This window comes from Mustela lutreola, chromosome 4 (assembly GCF_030435805.1).
Source record: "Mustela lutreola isolate mMusLut2 chromosome 4, mMusLut2.pri, whole genome shotgun sequence".
Classification (NCBI taxonomy): domain Eukaryota; kingdom Metazoa; phylum Chordata; class Mammalia; order Carnivora; family Mustelidae; genus Mustela; species Mustela lutreola.
In genome coordinates this window covers 101,634,186-101,653,528 of record NC_081293.1, presented here as the reverse complement: position 1 = coordinate 101,653,528, position 19,343 = coordinate 101,634,186, and positions in this window count along the sequence as shown.

Here is a 19,343-nt window from a genome sequence, read left to right as displayed (position 1 = left end):
GGCTGGGAAAGGCTATGGGTGGGTGAAGGTAGGGGTATATAGGAACTTTATAGTTTCTGCTAAATTTTTCTGTGAACATAAAACTGCTCTATTTTTTATTTATTTTTATTTATTTTTTTTTAATATTTTTTTTTTTATTTTTTATAAACATATATTTTTATCCCCAGGGGTACAGGTCTGTGAATCACCAGGTTTACACACTTCACAATAAAACTGCTCTAAAAAGTAAAGTGTGTGTGTATATATATATTTTATAATTTCTGTTTTGTGTCTTCCACCTGAGTGCCTCTGTCTCTGAATGACTGTTCTTGGAGCTTTGTGCCACAGTGTAGGAAGAAGCCATATTATAAGGAAACTTTTGGGGTTTCCTCATTCAGGGTGGCATCTGTTTCTACTGTGGACAGACCTTAGTTACTGCTACTGTTTTATCTACACTGGGATTCAGCCACACCCTCCTTGTTTCCAATCCCTGCCTCCCAGGTCTGCTGTAGGCTCCAACGTTGATCTCCCTGCTTTAGTGTAAATAAGGTTTCTTTCATTCTCCTTCTCCTGGTTCTACATTAGCATGGGCTCTGGATACTTCTATTTACACTCCCTCATGGTTTATATGACCTTTCCCAGGATGTATGGAGAGATCTTACTCTTTTTGTTCAAAAACCACATATTTTACTTCTCTTAGGCTTAATTCTTTCATGTAACTGAAAATTCGTCTGACATTTGATCTAGAAATTTTATATCTAGGAAATGAAACTAAAGAAAAGTATGGAATTTAAATAAAAGTTTATGTGCAAGACATTAGGAAAATAATAATTATAATAGCAAAGTTAGAAATAAAACTATCCAGATAAATGAAAACAACTTAGTTACAGTCACAGTCTAGAATATGTTTTAGCTTTTATAAATTATGTTTGTGAAGAATAATTAGTAATGTGGGGAAACGTTCTTAATTGAAAAATTATGGCACAAAATTTTATATCCAATGTAACTTTGCTATTGGTAATCACACACGAATATACATGTAAAAAAAAAAAAAAAAGAGGGTGATAATACTCAATGCACCAACAATGGTGGGATGGGTGATTTTGTTTATGTATTTCTATAAATTTAAAAAAAATCCTTCAGTGAGTATATACTTTTTTCTGTACTTCTTTTTGTACTTTAAGAAAATGTATGTTAGGTCTTTTTAGAAGTTAGAAAAAAATCATAGGGTGCCTGGCTTATTGGGTTAAGCCTTCTGCTCAGGTCATGATCCCAGGGTCCTGGGATTTAGCCCCAAATTGGGCTATCTGCTCAGCATGGAATCTGCTTCTCCCTCTCTCTGCGTTCCTCCCCACTGCTTACTCTCACTCCTTCTCTCTCTCTCTTTCTCTCTCTCTAGTAAATAAATAAAATTTTTTAAAAAAAGGAAAAATTCAGAAAGGTGATAATAACAAAAAAAATGGGAACACCAACATAAAGCAAAAACAGTCCATGAGAATGCAATGGAGGAACAAATCTAGTTCATAGCACCAAGGAAAAACTTTTTAAAATCAAGTAACAAAGTTAACTGGACTCATCTATCACCAGAAATTACAAAACTTTACAGTAGAACATAAGGAATATGTAAATTTTGAAAAACAGGAGTTATTTATTACATCTGTAGCTAAAATCTCAAAATTACAAACATGTACTTCTTCCCAAATTCACCCATAATGTTATGCAATCACATCTATATATGTTTATATCCAGAAAGCTAAGGTCACAGAAGATTTTTGTTAGAGTATAAAGTTCAAGAAAATAAGAACACTGGAAAGAAATTCTGCCATTTCTGATAGTTAAATATATTCAGGAGATTAATTAAATGAGAGCTGGCATAAATAAATATCACTGGAAATAAAGGTGAATAAAACAAGAAATTTTGTAATTATGAAAATAGTTTTTTAAATCAGTGGAGAAAGTGTGGAGTATTGTGCCGTATATTGAAAACAAATGAACATTTATTCAGAAAAGTAAAAAGTAAAAGTAAAGGCGGGTTATAGGACCTTTGGTTTTTAAGTAGTAGTTGGTATTGTTTCTTCTTTCCTTAGAAACTTCTACTTGGGGGCAGGGGGATAAGGGAGAATGAAATACAAAAACCAGACTCTATTTTCAATCATATAGGCTGTATCTTTAATAATGCCACTTTAGAAACAGGAGGAAATGCTACCAGATGCCGTTATCATTAGGTGGTAGTGTGGCAAGATTTTGAGAGCAAAGCCTTTAACACAGATTTCAGAAAGAGTTGGCCAGGTCAATAAATTCATGTCTGGATCAGTGGGAATAGAGATGAAGTGTGAAATGGCAACAGGATATTACCTGGGAGCCCCATAATCATCAACACTATCATAGTTATTAAGAAAATTTTACTGCAGCAAATAGCAGTAGATAGCAGTAGGGTATACTCTGGTTTGCACCAAGCCGTGGTGCACACTGGTGTGGCCTTTGACTGGCCTCCAAATCCTCAATAGAGTCAGACCATTGTCAGCTGCCCTGACAATGGAAAGCAGGGTAGGAAGGTAACTCTCCAAGGAAGAGTAAAACAGAATATCCAAGAAGTCCCCAAGACAGTGTCTTTTATCTCTAATAAGGGATATAAAATGCAGGTTACATAAGTCCTCTGGCCTTCTGAGATTACACCATCACACCGCCTGTCCATCCCAATCACTGGTATCCTGACCTGACCTGTAGATGGGAAGTTCCATATCACTCCCTCCTTTAACAAGAGGCTCTCCTGCTACCTCTCCATTGGAGGGATGCCACCCAAATCTCCTGTGTGCTTTTGTTATCAACTCTAACCATGGAGAAAGAGAGAGAGAAAGAGGGAGAGAGAGGGAAAGAGAGAGAAGTTAAATCTCTTAAGTTAAAAGGAAATATTTTGAAATACATGTCATAAACACATATCCAGTTAGGACATCTTTTCCTAAATTCAATTATATTAAATTTTTAAACTCTAATTTGGAAATTTAAAAGTATATTACATAAATCATTAAACCATAAATAGGCTTTAGAAGTGCTTTCTTTCAGAATAGAACTGGTCAGCTTTCCTTCTGGTGCTGTGGTAGCCAGCAATGAGAAGAAACTAGTCTACAAGAGCAAACTTTTATACTAACTCCTTGTTGGCAAGCATTAGGGGCTTTGCTACTCCAGATGAATTGTTCCTGAATGTGATTCAGCTGAGTGTGACATGCTATTATCTGAATCATTTGAAAATTTAACCGGGAAAAGAAGGAAAGTGCTCTCCTGGGATATCTGCCCAGTAAGTAACATCTCTAACTTTGAAGCACTGGGACACTTCCCAGAATTTTGCCTAATTTCAAGTTAATCTTTTAAACATTCAATGATGTAAATGTATTTCAAAAGTATCCCTGAGGTATAACATACCAGATCTTCCTGGTAAATCCCAGGAATATGGTATACTGAGTATATACTACTAGAAGATTTTAATTTTTTTATTTTTTTAAAGATTTTGTTTATTTATTTGAGAGAGAAAGCAGAAAGCATAAGCAGGTGTGGGGGGTGCAGAGACAGAGGGAGAACCAGGTTCCCCACTGAGCAGGTAGCCCGATGCAGAGCCTGATCCCAGGCCCCAAGATCATGACCTGAGCTGAGGTCAGACTCTTAACCAACTGAACCATCCATGTTCCCCGATGATTTCAAATTTATTAACCATAATAATACAACGTTGAGAGATGAATGGATAAAGAAGTTGTGGTTCATATACACAGTGGAATATTACTCAGCCATTGGAAAGGATGAACACCCAACTTTTGTATTGAGATGGATGGAACTGGAGGGGATTATGCTGAGTGAAATAAGTCAAGCAGAGAAAGACAATATGGTTTCACTCAAATGCAGAACATAAGGAATAGCAGGGAGGACAGTAGGGGAAGGAAGGAAAAACTGAAGGGGTGGGGGGGAGGGGAATCAGAAGAGTCACCATGAGAGACTATGGACTCCAGGAAACAATCTGGGGGTTTCAGAGGGGAGTGGGGTGGGGCGATGGGATAGCCTGCTGATCGGTATTAAGGAAGACATGTGTTGTAATGGGCCCTGGGTGTTAGATGCAAATAATGAATCATGGAACACTACTCAAAAATTAATGATGTGCTGTATGGTGGCTAACATAACATAATAAAATATATATATATAATGTTGAAGATATCAGGTAATCTAAGAAAAAAATTAAAAATAAGACATTATAGACATGTGAGCAAAAAAATTCAACTAACATGATATTAGACAAATATAGCTACAAAGTTAAAGTATGTGAATATATACCAACAAATATGCTGTACATATTATTTTGAATGTTCAGTGAATTAATATAGAAACAATTATCATTTTGCTTACTTAGGCAAGAATATATGTTGCTTTTATGAAATTATTTTTAAAAATTTATACATTCAGTAATATAATAAAATTATCCCTATTCAATAAACAAAAATTTATAAATTTAATTATTTTTAGTGTTGTTTCTCACTCAAAAATTTCCATTTTTGACAGTGTATTATAGTCACCTTTACACAGATTACCTTCTAATAAGTATTTAACAAATACAATAATAATAAATACAAGTTGAATTAATAGATCAATAATATGTTCCCTTATTACCAACTCTACTAAAATTTTGCATTTCCTGCTTATTCGCCTTCCCTCTTTTGGCAGATGGCTTTGGTCCTTTCTAGGAGTAAGCCTGGATAGAAGGACTTTCTTCTAGACATATAGTATATTCACTTTCTTGTAAAGTCACTGTACTTAGAATAAGACTGTTATTTCTCCATAGTTACGTCTCAAGACCTTAAGACATTCATAAAAGACTCACCTTCCAGAAGTAGAACAGATGACTTGCCTAAGGGCAATGAAGTATGATAATCAAGAACATGAATTCTGGGTCATGTTCTAAGTGTGTATCTTTTTTTTTTTTTTAAGATTTTATTTATTTATTTGACAGAGAGAAATCACAAGTAGGCAGAGAGGCAGGCAGAGAGAGAGAGAGGGAAGCAGGCTCTCCGCTGAGCAGAGAGCCCGATCCCAGGACTCTGAGATCACGACCTGAGCCGAAGGCAGAGGCTTAACCCACTGAGCCACCCAGGCGCCCTCTAAGTGTGTATCTTGATCAGAGTATTTGCTGAGCGATCTTAGTATGCTATTTAAATCCCTAATCCTGAGTTTCTTCTTCTTTGATGGAGATAATACTAGTGCCTACCTCTAACTGTTGTTGAAGGATTAAAGGAGATATTTGAGATATGGGTGTAAACAATCTCTTGCAAAAATATTTGATAAATATAGATATTTAATATTGCATATTTGACCAAAAATACAATCTACCTACCAAAACAAAACAAAACATTTTGAATCACAATTTAAAAAAGAGAATAAAAGGATAAGGAGATATCATTGAAAGGGGTAATAGATTCATTTAAATTTACTTAAACTTATGAATAGTGTATTGGGAGAATGTTTCAGTTTGGAGGAAAAGTGACATTAGAAGGGTACTAAACTCTTGAGGAATCAACAAAACAATCACTATTTTAGTCTACTCAGGCTGCTATAACAAATACCACAAACTGGAAAAAAAAAATATTTCACATAATCCGGAGGCTGGTGGTCCTAGTGCAGGGTGCCACATGATCACATTCTCAAAAAGGTTCCTCCCTGCCTTGTAGGACAGCAGCATAGTCACCGTGTGCTCTGTCCTTAGAGTGTGCAAGCAGAGAATTCTGGTCCTGTTTCTCTCCACAATGTCACTTATCCCACCAGATCAAGGCCTCTCACCCTTATGACTTCATCTATCCAAAACTACGTCTGGAAAGGCCCTATCTCCAAATATAGCCTCCTTTGGGGTTAGGGCTTCAATTTATAAATTCTAAGGGGACACAAACATTCAATTCATAATAGTTACTATTGGGAATGTCTCAGGACATAAAGCAAAATCAATTTTACATATTTAGCACTTGTCTAGACCTGACTATATAGGCATGGAGCAAAGACTGTGAAATAGGTATAATCAGGTTTCCCTATTGTACTTTTAGAAAGACTAAAGATTTCATGACCAGTTTGGTATACCAGAGTGTAGATCCTTACAAGAAATTAAAATAATAAACATGGGAGTCAAAGCGCTCAGAAGAGGAACATGGTGATGGCATAGGAATATGGATCTATCTGAAGGCCTTGATACTAGGGGGTGATCCATGACTCAGCAACATGTGCACAGACTAGTAGCCAATTAGAAATGCAAAATCAGAGAAATGTCGAGCATGCTTTAGAATTGTCTCTTCTATTTCTGTGAAGAATGTCTTTGGTATTTTAATGGAAATTGCATTGAATCTGTAGATTGAATTAGATAATATGGCCGTTTTAACAATATATATTCTTCTAATCCTTGGACCTAGAGAGCACTTTCCATTTCATTGATTTCTCTCAGAGAAGTAGTTTTTACTGTACAGATCTTTTACTTCCTTGGTTAAGTTTATCCTTAAATATTTTACTATTTTTTCATGTTATTGTGTTTGGAACAGTTTGTTTTTTGTTTTTTGTTTTTTTTCTGATGTTTCATCATTAGCATAAAGGAATGCCACTGATTTCTGTAAGTCAATTTTGTAAGCGGCCACTTTACTGAAATCATTGATTAATTCCAACAAGTTTTTGACCCTTTGGGATCATCTATATATAAGATCAGCAAATAGCAGCAATTTTGCTTTTTTCCTTCCTGATTTAGATCCCTTTTATTCCTTTGTCTTACCCAGTTGCTCTGGCTAGGATTTTCCACGCTATACTGAACAGGAGTGGTGAGAGGGGGCCACATCATCTACTTCTTGATCTCAGAGGAAACTCAGTTTTTTCTTCATTGAGTAGAATGTTAGCTGTGGATTTGTTGATATAGCTTTTATTATGCTGAAGTTATATTCTTTCTATACCTACTCTGTTAACGGTTTCTATCATGAAAGGATGATATATTTTGTCAAACACAAACAAAATACCAATACTATCATAAATTAATCTTGTACATATATAAGAAGAAAAATACAAACAAAATTAATTTATTAGTATATTCTTTTTTTTTAAGATTTTATTTATTTATTTGACAGAGATCACAAGTAGGCAGAGAAGCAGACAGAGAGAGAGGAGGAAGCAGGCTCCCTGCTGAACAGAGAGCCCGATGTGGGACTCGATCCCAGGACCCTGGGATCATGACCTGAGCTGAAGGCAGAGGCTTTAACCCACTGAGCAACCCAGGTGCCCCTTATTAGTATATTCTTAAAACTTCTTCATCATTGTAATTTTCTGAATAATTTTACACATACTGTCGTTGATAGACTCATGATTCCACACAGTATTGTCCTTTTTGTTACCAAGAGTGTTTGTCATGGAACATTTCATAAAAGTGGTTCACTATTACCTTTGGGAAATTTTTCAAGCCACTGACACCTTTCTGCAAATTTTGATGTTCTCCTCTTCTTGTTTCTAACAAATAACAACTGGGACTTATATTCCTTCCTGAAATGGTTCTTAGAAGTTTTACTGCCTGAAACACTATACCTGACTTGGAAAAACAGCAAGTTGTGTGTATGCTGAATCAGTGGTGTGGTCCTTTCTGGCAAACAGACATTATAAGCCCCATATTGCAAGGTGGGTGCATACGCTCTTCACATAGGCAAAACTATTTACAAACTGAGTGTCCAAACAGCTTATTTTTTTCATCCTTTCTTTGTCTCTTTTTCTCCCTTCCTTGTTTTCATTTATTCCTTCTTGATCCTTTCTGCCTTTCCTACTTCTTTCCTTCCTTTTTAGAAATTCATTATTTCAGTCTAAATCCTTTCTCCCTCTCACCCTAACTTTGCATGAAATCCACCTCAATGGGAATAACACAGAAGGAGTCTGAAGGGAAAATAAGCACAGACTTTTAAAATTTGCTTTGCATTTTTATAGAGTGGGAGCTTTGAGGATTCAATAATACAGAAAACACAGCAAGCCACCCATTCCAGGAGAATATTGCTGCACTTGAAGGGAAGTCTTTTAGATCACTTGTAAATTATATTATTTAGAATCTGTAGGGACTCATGAACACATGAAAGGAGATAGAAATGTTATACAAATCGCCATTCTCTCAAATAAGAAGAACCTAGGTTTATTTCCTCATTTTTACAATTGTAGAAGTAGCACATAGTGGGCATGTTATTGCACAAAACTTGAGAAATTGTTTATGAAATACCCTTTGACATAATGAGAGACTAGAGATTTTAAAATTTTAGCAATTAAAAAAAAAAAACAGCTTTGTGTTTCCTTATTGCACAGCCCAGTTTCGTATCTTTTGGGTATAATAAAAGTCCCTGTCCTCATAAATTTTGTGCACACACAAATGGAATCGTAATGTAACTAAATACAAGACAAGTTGCTTAAAAGTTGCCTTAATATCCAACTTAGTTTGTTTGTTTAAAAAATATATATATTGCTATCAGGAATTACAAAACTTGTAGTAATGATAAGCTGGACAATGATTAAAATTTCTGATTTGACTTTTTAAACATTTAAGGTATGAATTAAAATTTGAATATTGAAAATTAAAGTTCTTTAAAATAGATAACATGCTTGGGGTGCCTGGGTGGCTCAGTCGTTAAGTGACTGCTTTCAGTTCAGGTCATGATCCCAGTATCCTGGGATCAAGCCCAGCCTCCAGCTCCTTGCTCAGCAGGAAGCCTGCTTCTCCCTCTCCCACAGCCCCTGCTTGTGTTCCTCTCTCGCTAAGTCTCTCTCTGTTAAATAAGTAAAATTTTTAAATAATAGTAATAATAATAATAAATAAATAAGTAAAATAGATAGCATGCTAGTTATTTCAAGTGTGGAATAAAAGCATATAATATGCAAAATAACTTTCAGTTGTTTTTATTGATGCATATATGTTTATGTGTGTGCATTTCAATAGCTGAGTGTTTATTAGTGTATATGGCTGAAAAATGACTCCAGCTCTATATTCTGTCCTCTGACATGGTTGGCCTCTTTCAATTAACAGAAAATTTAGACTTTGGTGGTCATACTGACTCTCTTTCAATAAAGAAGAGTCCTGCATATTAAATAATAAAAATGAGTTAATTCTTATGTACATAAAATATTCTCAGTTGCAAGAAAAAAGTCATTTGAAAATAATAATACCTAATAACTAAGTCCACACATAATAAATCTGGAAATCCAGTGAAGTAGTAACTGTAGTCTAGATATGTTGCTAGTATCTGTTACTGCAGAAGATATATACCATAAGCTGTGATTTTTTTTTTTTTTTAATGACCCAGATGTAAGCTCAAGGAGGAAAACAAAATAGAATTAGAGGGAAAAAATGAGGATAGAATAATGGTAGACCACAAATTACATTTTTTTCTAGAACTATGTAGAATTATACATGCCTTACAACATGTATTGTAAGTAATTGTGCATAAAAGCAAGGGCAAACCTATGTTCAAAGCCTGGTTACTGCCTTACTGAGTCAGTCGCTTACTCTCCTTCAACCTCAGTTTCTTTGTTTACTAAATGGAAATATTAGTGCTCATTATGAAGAATGTTGTGAGTCTTGAATGAATCAGTGTACATAAATCCATAGTGCTGGGTATGTTCAGAAATGGTAACTATTACTAGCAGCATTAGCATACTAATAGTAAAACTAATACTGCCATTGAAATGATTTTATGTCAGGAAGTGTGAAAGAAATGATTGTAATGGTTCTAACATATTGTTATTGAAGCCAGAATTCCTTCTGTTGGGGGGTTCAAGTTAAGTCTTACAATTCTGCCACATCATGGCATCAGGGGCAGTCCAATTCAAGATATCAAAGAGATTTCCACAAAGGTTTCTGTTCTTGGAAATGTTCACATATGGTCTTCAGTGTTCATATCATCACAAAAGCCCATGTTGCAGGAGGAAGGGGGGGGAGAAAAAAGAAGGGAAGGGAAGATGGTGACTGTATTTCTTTTTCTATGGTACATGGTCAGTAACACTGATAAGTTATCAACGTGTTGGACTCTTCAGATTTGACAATGTTTTATTCCCCAAAATAATCTCTGATAATTGTAAATAGTGGACCAGGAATGTTTAGATTCCTAAAAAGAGGACCATTATGAAGAATGTGGAGAAGGCATTCTAAAATATTTAACTGGGACTACAACAAAAGGAACACACACAAAAAGGGTCATTATGAAACAAGATAGTCGTTCAGAACTAGTCTTATGGAAAAAGGGCAAGCTCTTTGGTTTAGATTCCAAAGAGGGCACTCTTTTAAAAATCCTCTACCTTTCAAACCAACTCTTCATTTTAGTGTACCCCATTTTTGAAATACTCTTTAAGACACAATGCAAAAATGATGGCTAGGTGAAGAAATATGTTTCCTGTGCCAAAAGACCATATTGTCCCTAAGTTAGTCAGCTTTTGCTTCAGTAACAAACAATCCCAAAATCTCAGTCCTCAACACAAACATTAATTTCTTGCCCATGTTATACGAAAGTAGCAAAGTGGTCTGAGGGTTCTCACACATTTCTTTTTGAGTCCAGCACTCAGGTTGGATAAACTACCCCACATGGAACATGCTGTTTTCCTGCTAGAGAGAAAAGGCACAGAAATGCTCAAATGAGCCCTGAAATGGCATTTAAAGTTTTAAGTAGATGTAGCATATATCATATCTGTTCACACTCCACTTTATAAAGTGTTTTGCAAGAGTAAACCCAGAAATGGAGTGGTAGGAGAGTATACTCCTATCATAGGACGTGAGGATGAATATTTATGAAAAATAAAACAACGTTGTAGATCCATTGGTGATCTATATAAGTAGAAGACAATGTAAGCCAATTAGCTAAAACTACCAGGAAAAAAACAAACAAACATGTAACTAGAAGTTCAAAGTGAAGAATTAGTAATGCAGGCTGAAATAATCTGAGATTACATGCACAAAAACCCTCAAAATGTTGGAAATGATAGGATCCTTGTTTGAGCCTCCAATCCTATCAATCCCTACATTATGTCAGTTCAATGCATGTAAAATCTTGTGACTCTCCCGTTTCTCCCTGGTCCATATTGCCACTCTCTGGGCTCAGGGTCACAGTGTCTCTTGTCTGATCTATTAGAAATATATTTTTAGTGTTTCTATACAGGCCTCTGTCTAATTCACCAACCTGTTGTTTCCTTATTTTGTCTCTCCACTTAAAAATCGGAAAATGCCACTACCTAACAAAAATTCTTCAATGTATTCCCGTTGTTTACTGGACAAAATCTAAAAAAATATTTTACATCGAAGTGCTTCATGCATTGGCCCCAGCCTACCAAACAATACAGCTTTCCTTTCTTCCTTTGCTTCTACTCACGTTTGCCAATCCAGTGTGTCCTGAACTAATAGTTCTTGACTGCATTTCATGCATTTCTCACCTCCCTAGCCCTGCACAAGATTATCTGTGATTTGACTGAAATGAGCCATTCCTACATTCATAAACTCTTGTTCATTTGTCAAGTCTCAATTCAAATAACAACTCCCTTCTGAAGTTTGCCCTGATTTCCTCCCTGTTTCTTTAATTTTTCCTGACATAACCAAATATATATATATATATATATCTGTGTTATATGAACAGATATATATATATCTGTGTTCATATAACACATGAAATGTTAGCCTTACTCTAGGCTCATGTCTTTCTCTGAGAATTCTGATTTTAATTTTCCTGTAAAAGAACAAAAAAAGTGGTTCCAGTTGTTCTCAACCAAAATCTTTGTATGTGATCTTAATCAATAACCACGTTTTACAAAGAAAATAGCTTTGCTAATTAAATGTTCAAGCAATTTTCAATGTTGCTATTATTGTCATAGAGTAAGAATTTGTGTTCCCCTTTCAAGGATGTTTCTAGCTGGGCTAAGAGTCAAATTAATAGGAGAAAATAAAATTAAAAGCATATGCAAGGGGAATCCACACAGATAGGAAAATTACAGAGAGGCAAAATGCTCTGTGTTTATCACCCTGAACTAAGGAGAAGGGAGTGGGAGTCTGGGACTTCAGAGGAAAGGATTGCAATTCACAGGGTATTGAGCAGATGGGTGGTAATTAGATATTTGCCCTGCCATACAGACAGGTCACTCAGATAAAATTTATCTCTGCTAATAATCCTTATTCTGAGAAAGACCCCCAATTTAGATTCCTCTATGTATTTTAAGGGAGGGACAAAAGTTTCATGAGCCCAGAGGATCTCCATTGCCTCCAACTCACAATAATCTTCCTGCCAAAGTGGCCCATCTTGGGGTGAACTGCCCTGGGGCCCTATAATCCCCTCCTCTGAAACTCCCTCGAAGTTTCATATACTAAAATTTGAACTAGTAGGTTGCTTTGTCTCCCTGAACCAGATTTATCTTGAAAATAGTTCAGTTTTGTCAAACTCACTTCAGGAGGCAATAATGCAGGTGTATTCTCAAAGTTAGGCCTATGGTTCAAGTAATCACATATTAAATAAGAGTCATTTCTATGGCAACAAAAGAAAAACAGTGGTTAATTATTGGGTCAAATGTTAAACCAGTTTCTGTGTTCTGAAGGTAGCCAGTTAAGAAAATTTCTACATATCAGACTTGAAGCATGTTCAGATAGAGTGCAGGCAGGTAGTGGCAATCTGACAGACCTTCCTAGTTTGTAGCTCAAATATCTTTGATCATTTTGAGTGGTCATTGAGCAATATGAATGAAAATTATCTATATATGAACTATTGTATCAATTTCTGTTAAATTTATATCAGTTTATATTTCTTTTTCAGGGCTTTAGGATAAAAAGCAGTTTTAGTTCTCAAATGATTCCAAGTCAGAAAGGTGGGAGAAAAATCAAAATGTTAATTTGGAGAGTTGTCACCAGACATTGAAGGAAACTAGAAGAAATCAGGATGCAGTCCAATTTATATTGAATAATATTAAAATATGTCTACACAGATGTGTTATTGAAACATATTTTTCTCTATAATCACCCTTACTTTTACCAAAGATAGCCAAGTTAACATTAATTTATTTGTAAAATAAGTCTAGTTTCAAAAAACAATTGGTCTAATTATATATATAAATGCAGCAAAAATAGAATTTGATCACATAGACTCTTTAAAACCTGCTTTTAAGAACTCAAAAGACTCCACCCAAAACTGCTAAAACTCATACAGGAATTCAGTAAAGTATCAGGATATAAAATCCATGCACAGAAATCAGTTGCATTTCTATACACCAACAGCAAGAAAGAAGAAAGAGAAATTAGGGAGTCAATACCATTTACAATTGCAACCCAAACCATAAGATGCCTAGGAATAAATCTAACCAAACAAGCAAATAATTTATACTCAGAACACTATAGTATACTCATGAAAGAAATCGAGGAGGACACAAAGAAATGGAAAACACTCCAAGCTCATGGACTGAAAGAAAAACATTGTTCAAATATCTATGCTACCCAGAGTAATCTACACATTCAGTCCCTATCAAAATACCATCAACTTTTTTCACAGAACTGGAAAATAATCCTAAAATTTGTGTGGAACCACAAAAGATCCAGAATAGCCAAAGCAATGTTGAAAAAGAAAACCAAAGCTGGTGCCATCACAGTTCCGGAATTCAAGTGCTATTACAGAGCATTAATCACCAAGACTATATGGTACTGGGAGCCTTAGTCATTAAGCATCTGCCTTTGCTTCATGTCATGGTCCCACAGTCCTGGGATCGAGCCCTGCATTAGGCTCGTAATAGTAGAAATAAGAAGTAGAAGTAGGAAGCATGTTTCTCCCTGTCCCACTCCCCCTGCTTGTGTTCCCTCTCTCACTGTGTCTCTTTGTCAAATAAATAGAAAAATCTTTAAAAAAAAAAAAAAAGACTATATGGTACTAGCACAAAAACAGACACATAGATCAATGGAACAGAATAGAGAGCCCAGAAACAGACCCTCAACTCTATGGTTAACTAATCTTCAACAAAACAGGAAAGAACATCCAATGGAAAAAAGAAGTCTCTTCCATAAATTGTGTTGGGAAAATTGCAGAAGAATAAAACTGGAGCACTTCCTTATACCAACAAAAATGGACTCAAAATGGATGAAAGACATAAATATGAGACAGGAATCCATCAAAATCCTAGAGGAAAACACAGGCAGCTGCCTCTGTGACCTTGGCCAAAATAACTTCTTGCTAGACACATCTCCAAAGACAAGGGAAACAAAGGCCAAAAAACGAACTATTGGGACTTCATCAAGATAAAAACCTTTTCCACAGCAAAGGAAGCGTTGACAAAAACCAAAAAACAATCAGCAGAATGGAAGAGGATATTTTCAAATGACAAATCAGATAAAAGGCTAGTATCCAAAATCTATGAAGAACTTACCAAACTCAACACCCAAGGAACAAATAATCCAATCAAGAAATGGGCAGAAGACATGAACAGATATTTCTGCAAAGCAGACGTCTAAATGGTCAACAGACACATGAAAAACATCACTCAGCATGAGGGAAATACAAATCAAAACCACAATTAGATACTACCTCACACCAGTCAGAATGGCTAAAATTAACAAGTCAGGAAACAACAGGTGTTAGTGAGGATGCGGAGAAATGGAAACCCTCCTACACTGCTGGTGGGAATGCTGGTGAAACCATTCTGGAAAACAGTAATGGAGGGTCCTCAAAGTTGAAGAGTTCAGCTATCCTATGACCCAGCAATTTCACTACTGGGTGTTTACCCTAAAGATAGAACTACAGTGATCCAAAGGAGCACCTGCAACCCAATGTTTATAGCAACAATGTCCACAATAGCCAAACTATGGAAGGAGCCCAGATGGTGATCGACAGATGAATAGATGAATGGATTAAGAATATATAGTATGTATGTATGTGTGTGTGTCTGTGTGTGTGCATATATATAATATATATATATGTAATATATATATATATGAATTTTGTGCAGCCATTGAAAAATGCAACCTTGGCATTTGCAACCACACAGATGAAACTAGAGGGTATTATGCTAAGTGAAATAAGTCAATCAGAGGAAGACAATTATCAGATGATCTCCCTGATATGAGGAATTTAAGAAACAAGGCAGAAGATCATAGAGGAAGAGAGGAAAAAATGAAACAAGATGAAACCAGAGACAGAGACAAACCATAGAGACTCCTATGATTAAATAAGAAACAAACAGAGAGTTGTTGGAGGGGAGAGAGGTGGAGGGATGGGGTAACTGGACATTGGGAAGGGTATGTGTTGTAACGGGGCACTGGGTATTATATAAGCCTGATGAATCACAGACCTGTACCCCTGAAACAAATAATCATTATGTGTTAATTAATTGAATTTAAATTAAAAAAATATTGGCAAGAAAAAAAATAAAATAAAACCAGCTTTGCTGGAACTTTTCATACTGAATCTCTAGAGTATAGTTTTAATAGTCTCTGGAGGTCAGAAGCCAAGCCAATGTGCCATCAGATTTCACCTGCTATATGTATACAGATTTGGATGAATTACTCTCTTCTCAAGCTCCCCAAAATATCCTGAGGTTCCTGCACCTGCCAGTAAGTGACCATCTTTAGTCAACCAGTAAAAGTGCTGGAAATTCTGTAAGCAAGTTATCAGGCATATTAATAAAGGGCTTTATTGGCTCCATAAACTCAACCCTAGTTCCTTTAAGCTGTCTGGTCGTATCTGAGTCTATGCATGTCTCTCTCAAATAAGACATTCCAGTAGAAAAGCCTTGGTAATAAAACCAATGTTTTCAATTGTTCTTGTCAGAAAGAGATTCTTACTGAATTTATGCAAATAAATATATTGTTATAAAAATGCTCACTGAAAATGTCTGAAGTCTGGAGTGTTCAGGCAGGGAGAAAGGTAAATGTTTCAATTTGTTTCCAAAGGTACATTTTATCAAATTTTTGTAAGTCAGTTAGCCTGAGAGAAAAAGTATTGTGGAGCACCCAAGTGGCTCAGTTGATCAAGCATCTGCCTTCAGATCAGGTCATGATCCCAGGGTCCTGGAATGGGGCCCTGCTCTGTGGGGAGTCTGCTTCTTCCTTTCCCTCTGCCCTTCCCCCTGCTTGTGCTCTCTGGCTCTCTCTCTTTCTCTCTGGCAATGAATAAATAAAAATCTTCTTTAAAAAAAGAAAGAAAGAAAAAGTATTCTTAAATCTTAAAAAAAAAATTTTTAACAACGTTTCAAACAAAGAATAACAAAAACTAGAATTATCTTCCTCCATTTAGTCTCAAGTTATTAATTCTTGTTCTGCTTGAATCTAATTTTTTCACTAGTTCTGGAAATTTTTACCTAGTTCAGCTTTATACTCTTAAGGTTATCAGAGAGCAGTACTCTTCATTTTTTACCATGAGTCTCACTGAAGATACAACCCATTTGCAGGAAACTTTTATAGATGCTTGTGAGGAAAAGTATAATTGTCGCTAGGTGATAAAAGACTTTAAAATGGCCATGGTTATAGATCTGATTAGAATTCTTCATAATGCAACTGACAAGAAGATTTGGTTATTTTGGTGACATACAACACATTAAGATAATATACCAGGATAACATATTTCTAGGTGCTTCATATAATTTTTAAAAGATTTACTTTACTAACCTATCTACATAAATATAACCTAGGAAGGTTTATTATCATTTATTGGCAATGCTTTCCATACAATTTCAAATACCAAATAAGCCTTATTAGTTTAACTTCTCAAAAAGGATGATTTTTTGGTTTTTTTTTTTTTAATGTTCCAAGAATCTAATGGGAAAATTTCAGTTAGATTGGGGCCAAAAGACTATACGAGCGGCACCTGAGTGGATCAGTCAGTTAAATGTCTGGCTTTGGCTCAGGTCATGATTCCAGGGTATTAGGATTAAGCCCCTCACCAGGCTCCCTGGTCAGAAAAGAGTGTTTCTCCCTCTCCCTCTGCCCCTCCTCACCAACTCATGCTGTCTTGCTCTTTCTCAAATTAATTAATTAACTAATTAATTAATTTTTTAAAAGACTGTATTAGAATTTGATTTTGAGAAGTATGTCAAAAAATATCAAAAGATTTGAACATTTGATTAAATAGGATCACAAATCATTATGAAATGATATTTAAGTATCTATTTAATGAAACTGACAATAAAGGATATCAAAGGCGAATACAGAAAGCTGCATGGTTATGAGCAAATTTAGCAAAAGTAAGACTCAGTTTTCTTAAGTAATCAGAAACCTCATAACCATAGAAATTATTTTGGGAAACAAAATCATTTTTTAAAAATTAGGCGGATCACTTAAAAGGTCAAGAAAAACTTTGTTTGTAATTTCTTATGAAGACCAGACCAATAGTTCAGGTAAACTTTGTACTTTCAATAAAACTAAAACAAAAACTTTGTACAAGTATGTTTTTGATATTAAAACTCATTTACTTATTTAAATTTATCCTAATCTTAACCAGTCCTGACCACACATAAAATTTCTTTCTTTTTTACATTCAGATTTTGTCCTAAATTTTCCATCTTTAAATAACCAGGCCCACTTTCAAACACCATTACTTTACTTTCCTCAACAAATACATATTTTAATTCTTCATACTTTTTCTTACCAAAAAGAAAAAATATATCCTATTTTCCTTACAGTGTTGTTTCCCATATTTCCAGTAGTCTTTATTACATTTATTAGAATTCTTTTTTTTTATATATAATTTTTTATTTTTTATAAACATATATTTTTATCCCCAGGGGTACAGGTCTGTGAATCACCAGGTTTACACACTTCACAGCACTCACCAAAGCACATACCCTCCCCAATGTCCATAATCCCACCCCCTTCTCCCAAACCCCCTCCCCCCAGAAACCCTCAGTTTGTTTTGTGAGATTAAGAGTCACTTATGGTTTGTCTCCCTCCCAATCCCATTTTCTTTCATTTATTCTTCTCGTACCCACTTAAGCCCCCATGTTGCATCACCACTTCCTCATATCAGGGAGATCATATGATAGTTGTCTTTCTCTGCTTGACTTATTTCGCTAAGCATGATACGCTCTAGTTCCATCCATGTTGTCGCAAATGGCAAGATTTCATTTCTTTTGATGGCTACATAGTATTCCATTGTGTATATATACCACATCTTCTTGATCCATTCATCTGTTGATGGACATCTAGGTTCTTTCCATACTTTGGCTATTGTGGACATTGCTGCTATAAACATTCGGGTACACGTGCCCCTTTGGATCACTACATTTGTATCTTTAGGGTAAATACCCAATAGTGCAATTGCTGGGTCATAGGGCAGTTCTATTTTCAACATTTTGAGGAACCTCCATGCTGTTTTCTAGAGAGGTTGCACCAGCTTGCATTCCCACCAACAGTGTAGGAGGGTTCCCCTTTCTCCGCATCCTTGCCAGCATCTGTCATTTCCTGACTTGTTGATTTTAGCCATTCTGACTGGTGTGAGGTGATATCTCATTGTGGTTTTGATTTGTATTTCCCTGATGCCGAGTGATATGGAACACTTTTTCATGTGTCTGTTGGCCATCTGGATGTCTTCTTGGCAGAAATATCTCTTCATGTCCTCTGCCCATTTCTTGATTGGATTATTTGTTCTTTGGGTGTTGAGTTTGCTAAATTCTTTGTAGATTCTGGACACTAGTCCTTTATCTGATATGTCGTTTGCAAATATCTTCTCCCATTCTGTCAGTTGTCTTTTGATTTTGTTAACTGTTTCCTTTTCTGTGCAAAAGCTTTTGATCTTGATGAAATCCCAATAGTTCATTTTTGCCCTTGCTTCCCTTGCCTTTTGCGTTGTTCCTAGAAAGATGTTGCTGCGGCTGAGGTCAAAGAGGTTGCTGCCTGTGTTCTCCTCAAGGATTTTGATGGATTCCTTTCGCACATTGAGGTCCTTCATCCATTTTGAGTCTATTTTTGTGTGTGGTGTAAGGAAATGGTCCAATTTCATTTTTCTGCATGTGGCTGTGCAATTTTCCCAGCACCATTTATTGAAGAGGCTGTCTTTTTTCCATTGGACATTCTTTCCTGCTTTGTCGAAGATGAGTTGACCATAGAGTTGAGGGTCTATTTCTAGGCTCTCTATTCTGTTCCATTGATCTATATGTCTGTTTTTGTGCCAGTACCATGCTGTGTTGATGATGACAGCTTTGTAATAGAGCTTGAAGTCCGGAATTGTGATGACACCAATGTTGGCTTTCTTTTTGATTATCCCTTTGGCTATTCAAGGTCTTTTCTGGTTCCATATAAATTTTAGCATTATTTGTTCCATTTCTTTGAAAAAGATGGATGGTACTTTGGTAGGAATTGCATTAAATGTGTAGATTGCTTTAGGTAGCATAGACATTTT